Source organism: Mus musculus, chromosome 10 (assembly GCF_000001635.26).
Source record: "Mus musculus strain C57BL/6J chromosome 10, GRCm38.p6 C57BL/6J".
NCBI classification, from domain to species: domain Eukaryota; kingdom Metazoa; phylum Chordata; class Mammalia; order Rodentia; family Muridae; genus Mus; species Mus musculus.
Window position 1 is genome coordinate 116631243 of NC_000076.6, and position 6000 is coordinate 116637242.

Below are 6000 nucleotides of genomic sequence, written 5' to 3' on the forward strand. Positions count from 1 at the left end.
TGATTTCTAACATGTTCTGGAATCTGTGTTGACAGAATTTGATGACTGAGTGTAGACATATGGGACAGGAAAGATGCAAAAATCTGTGACAAGGGCAACCCAAATGGACAAAGTGTCAGTAGTTACATAATTAAAGAAGGGTTAGTAGGTTTAGGAGGAGACCCTGAGTCTAATTTTGCCCAACTTTGGACTGAAGAAATACTAGTCTAGTAAATGTCTAGGGAAGTTTCTAGAAAACAACCGAATTCGGGTACAAAACATCTGCTAAGTATTCATACTTTGTAGCAAACGAGCACCTAGGCCTTTAACAATCATGAACATTTTAACAATAATCAACAAGTGTGAGAAATGTGTGTGGTCCTATCAGCTTGTTATATAGTATTTAGCTGATGTCCCTGGGAGGCCTGCTCTTTTCTGAGGGGAGGTAGAAGGGGGGTGGGCCGTGGAGAAAGAGGAGGTGTAGGGGAAGAAACTGGGGGAAGGGAGTGAGAGGGGACTGCAGTTGGGATGTAGCATATGATATAAGAATAAATAAAATGGTCCGGTCTCAGGCGCTGCGGGAGCCGCTGGTTACCGTGCAGACATGGCCAGGTCCAAGAACCACACCACACACAACCAGTCCCGCAAATGGCACAGAAATGGCATCAAGAAACCCCGGTCGCAAAGATACGAATCTCTTACGGGGGCTGACCCCAAGTTCCTGAGGAACATGCGCTTTGCCAAGAAGCACAACAAGAAAGGCCTGGAGAAGATGCAGGCCAGCAATGCAAAGGCAGTGAGTGCGCAGAGGCCATCAAGGCCCTGGTGAAGCCTCAGGCCATCAAGCCCAAGATGCCAAAAGGCCCCAAACTCAAGCGGCTGGCTTTCATCGCTCGCCCCAAGCTTGGGAGGCGGATTCGAAACTACGTGGCCAAGGTCAGAGGCTCTGCCAACCGAAGCCTAAGGTCCAAACCAAGGCAGGGGCCAAAGCTCCAGCTAAGGCCCAGACTTCAGCTCCAGCCCAGGCTCCCAAAGGTGCTCAGGCCCCCAAAGGTGCCCAGGCCCCTGTGAAGGCCCCATAGAAAAGGCTCCTGCAAGTGTGAAGACAGATGGACTGATGTGACACACTTCCCCACACACTATTTGCAGATGACCAGTGTCCTATGCTGTTCTTATAAATAAACTCAGGCAAGATCTGTTAAAAAAAAAAAAAAAAAGAATAAATAAAATGGAGAAAAAAAAAATCACCAAGGAAGAGCAAGTCGAGTCAGTGAGTAAAATGAGCCACGGATGGAGACTACAACAATGCCAGCTCCATGGTTACTCAGGAAATGACTTCAACCGCGACTTTGGTATTTTAAAGGCATTAATGGTATTTAGCTTGCTTAAATGATTATGCTTTGATCTATATTAAGTTCACGTCCCTTCCTTAGGATTTATGTTGGTCAGTATGAAAAATTTAATAAGTCCGCTTCACTCCTACCATATGTGGATTAATGGAATTCCTTTAAAAAAAAACAACTTTGGAGTTCTTTTAGTTATTTTTAAGAATAAATTCAGCAGCAAATAAGTATTTGAAATAAGGCTGACCTATTTGAGCACACAATGTTATAGATTGCTGGCCATGACCCCCACATTCCCATGTGTGAAGGACTCGGGGAAGCAAACTCGGTGAGAGAAGATGCTGAAGCAAGGCTCACACAGGAAACATGGAAAGCTAAGATTCTTCATGTCTTTGGGGGATTGTGGAGGCTGATTAAACTTCTTCATGGATGGAGAGAACATTTCCACGAATCCTTTATTCGTCTCCATAACCTCTCTTTTATTAATCATTTCCAGCAGCTACTAACATAGCCCTTAAAGTTGCCAACAGTGTGTCGAGCTAAGATCCCTTTCCTACGACATTATGTTCTGAGAAGCAAATGTGAGAAAGTATCACACAAATTTCTGGGTAATCTTTGTCCTCCTCCTTTTATTCTGCAAACTAATTGATATTGCTAATTACATTGTCTATTAGCATTCAATTCTTCTGCCTATTGAAGTTGCTTTTTGTTTTTGCTTTGTTCTTCAGCTACGTTACAATGTTTAAAATGCATCCACTTATGGGGCCAGCAAGATGGTTCAATGGGTAAATGCACTCACTAAGTCTGACCTGAATAATAGGACTCAGCTGAATTCAAGAAATTATTCTCGGGCTGGAGAGATGGCTTGGCCGTTAAAGGCTTGGCTCACAACCAACAATATAAGAGAAATTATTCTCTCTCTCTCTCTCTCTCTCTCTCACACACACACACACACACACACACACACACAGTGTGTGTGTGTGTGTGTGTGTGCATGCAAATGCACACTATACACACTAAATAAAAAAAAAACAAATAAAGCAAAATATAACCATCTGTGGCCAAGCGTGGCTTGCTGAGTTACTATGTGCCTCTGCTTGTATCTACAGTTGCGATTGCTCAGCGGGCTGGGGAGCTGACTTCATTGGTTAAGTACTTGTTGCGAAAGCATGAGGACCTTGCAGTCCTCAGATCACCAGCACCACTGTGCAAAGCCATGCAGGACAGTACATGCTGGTGGTGACCCCAGCCCTGGTCAACAGAGACAGGGAGGTCCCTGAAGCTTGCTTCTGCTTTGCTAGCTGAACTGGTGAGCTCCAGGTTTGGAGAGAGACCCTGTGTCACAAAGTAAGGTTGAAAGCAACTGAGAAAGACCCAGGGTCAATCTCTGGCCTCTAGACAATGCATGTGCGTACGCATGCTCACACACACACACACACACACACACACACACACACACCATTCCTTAGTGTCTACCACAAAGTAAAAAAGCATTGGCACTCAGTATCGCACCACATACACTAACATGTAAACATGTAATTCCTTTGTAGAAGCAGAATATAAATACAAACTAGCAAATAAGGACATGTGGCAATGTATCTAGTTTGAATAATAAACGATGTGCCCAATTGCCTGGTGTTTGTCTTACAAATTCCAAGAAAGGTCCAACAGTGCAAAGGTATTCAGAGAAAAGGAGTCTTTTTTCTTAAGTCTGTGCAACATATTCATCCATTAGTAATTTAAGAGATTATATTTCATTTATATCAAGAGTGAAAGCAGCTTTTTTTGGCACTGAGTTTTATCCCCAGAAGTAACTGTAGGTATAAAAAAATATAGCTTGTAGTGAAGCTATTACAATTTGAAAAGGCAGAGGTAATCTATCTGGTGCACGTGACTACTCTAAATGTGTATTTGGAGAAAGAAGGTGTGCCCGAAACCTTTGCAATGGCTCTTAAGGTGAAGCCTCATGAAATCAAACTGGTTTCGGTACTTGGTGTTCCTGATCATTGTGGTCCGGGATGATGGATGCATAGCCTGCTTCTTTTTTTTTTTTTTTTTTTTTTTTTTGGTTTTTCAAGACAGGGTTTCTCTGTAGACCAGGCTGGCCTCGAACTCAGAAATCCGCCTGCCTCTGCCTCCCGAGTGCTGGGATTAAAGGCGTGCGCCACCACGCCCGGCTCATAGCCTGCTTCTTTAGCACAGAGCTCAAGTTAGATACAAGTGTAAAGCAATGACTAAGATTAACTTCTTTCAAAGGATGCTGGGAGGAGGGGTACATTTCAAATCAATGGACGTTTGATCAATTTAGAGCAGAAATAGTCAATTGCATCTCTTATGGTCTCAAAGCTTCTTGTTTTAAAAGTATCCTTACAAGGGTCAACGAAATGGTTCATCAGGTAAGGTCTTGCATAGCCTGACAGTCTGTCTTAGTTAGGGTTTACTGCTGTGAGCAGATACCATGACCAAGGCAACTCTTCTAAGGACAACATTTAATTGAAACTGGCTCACAGGTTCAGTGATTCAGTCCATTATCATCAAGGTGGGAACATGGCAGCATCCAGGCAGGCATGGTGCAGGAAGAACTGAGATTTCTATATCATCTGAAGGCCTCCAGGAGCAGACCGGCTCCCACGTGGTTAGGAGGAGGGTCTCATTGCCCTCTGCCACTCTTCCTCCAACAAGGCCACACCTCTTAATAGAGCCACTCCCTAGGCCAAGCATGTTCAAACCACCACACAGTCCAACTTTGAACCCAGAACCCAAGTAAAGGGCGAAGGAAGGAACCAACTCCATAAACTGAAAAAGCCCGTTCTGGGTGTGTCAGTGAGAGACTTTTACTGAATGCGGGTAGCTCCACTCAATATGCTGGGAGACCAAACACAATGAGGATGTGGAAGAGGGAGGTTCACCAACCAGGATGCTCACTGAGTCTTTAGTTGTCATAGTCACCTGGTGACCTCAGGCTCCAGATACCTCAGTTCCCTAAGTGACTGCAGGACTACATTGCTGCCTCTGCTTGGCCTGGGGCTTCTGGCTTGAGGGACTGAGCAGCTGCTGACCTCCTGGGATTTCCAGCTCTAGGTGGACATTGTGGGACAAGTCAGCCTCCGATGACGCAGGGCAGGCCAGTAAATCCTCTCTCATGTATGCATGTTAATCCTATTGTTTCTTTCTTCCAGAGAACACTGACTAATACACGGTATATTTAGATTTGAAAAACAAAATCTTTGGATCGTATTTTTATTACTTTGGGATAGATGAGATAAGAGTTGCATTTTCTAGAGTGAGCGTTCAGCACCCAGGGTGTATGAAGCTCTAGTTCTGTTTTCCCATCCGCTTCATTTTCCAGTTTTCACACATTTATGATGTGCATCATATGAAAATGCAGGGTGTGTATACATTGACATTGGTGCTTTGCTATTGTTGTTTTTTAACTATTGTAATACGAGGTCAAAGACGTTAGGAAATCTGAGGTGTAAAGGTTCCAATGCCTGCTGGGTTGTCTAATAGCCATAGATTTAACTCTTGCCTGAAACAGAGTTGTGTGTGAATACACTGGTTTGAGAAGCACACGGTGTTCATTTTTGTCCCATTAAAAATATTTTCCATTGTATGAAACTGGGTAAATTTATAGTTTAGGAGTCCTGAAGGCAACAGGTTGCTTCTTACTTTTCATAGTTATAGCTTATTGATTATTTTAGTGTTGCTGAAAAAAAAGAGTTATCTCATTTGAGGTAATTTAAAAAATTTTGTAAAGCAATAATATAAGATACTTCCCAACCACTTACTACCAAAACTCACTGTTTCGTATGTGGGTACACATGTGTGAAAACGTTCATTAATAATAAATGCTGGAGGTTTGAAATTTATGCTGGCAGACACAACTGTTTGTAACATGTTCGTGTATAAGATGATGAACAAGATTTTTTTTTTTTTAAACCCTTGAGAAAATTAGCTTTTGTTTTCAGGATCTCGATCGATATTATCCCATAGAAATTTGAAAGCTTCCCCCTCCCCCCTTTTGTTTTTCGAGGCAGGGTTTCTCGTTTCTCTGTATAGCCCTGGCTGTCCTGGAACTCACTCTGTAGACCAGGCTGGCCTCGAACTCAGAAATTCACCTGCCTCTGCCTCCTGAGTGCTGGGATTAAAGGCGTGCGCCACCATGCCCGGCTTTTTTTTTTTTCCCCCTCAATCTTTTACAGTGGAGCAGATCCCTACACCTCTGATATGATCAAAATCTCTTTTTTAAAGTTTGTGGCTTTCTTTCCCGGTGTAGTCTGTGTTGACCCAATGTTCAACCATCCACTTCTTCACAAACCCCATGAAGCCCGAGTATTAAGATGTATCGATAGCGGTTCAGCCTCTGCTCACTATGGCAACGTCCGAGAACTGGCTGAGAAGAAGGGTAAAGGTGGGGAATAGGCCTGAGACCCGCGCTGACACCAGGTTTCCCATAAGTCACCGCGCACCCTAAGCAGAGCGGTATCTTACCGAAAAAAAGTACTGCAAAATAAAAGGCAAATATTCATAAAATTCTCAATGCGCTCAACAACAAATGCTGAGCTCTTGCTGTGTTTAAGACATCGCGGAGTCCTAGCAGTGGAGCTTGGAAAGACGCCAATGACAAGATTAGAAGAGTAAGGCCTCTCTTTAGGGAATTTCCCATTTTCTGGGCGGC

The 6000-nt window shown here is 43.5% G+C and overlaps 1 pseudogene; it reads left to right on the forward strand.

Moving 5' to 3' along the window:
• The first annotated feature begins 555 nt into the window (after positions 1–555).
• Positions 556–1104, forward strand: Gm46203 (annotated as a pseudogene).
• The last annotated feature ends 4896 nt before the right edge of the window (positions 1105–6000 follow it).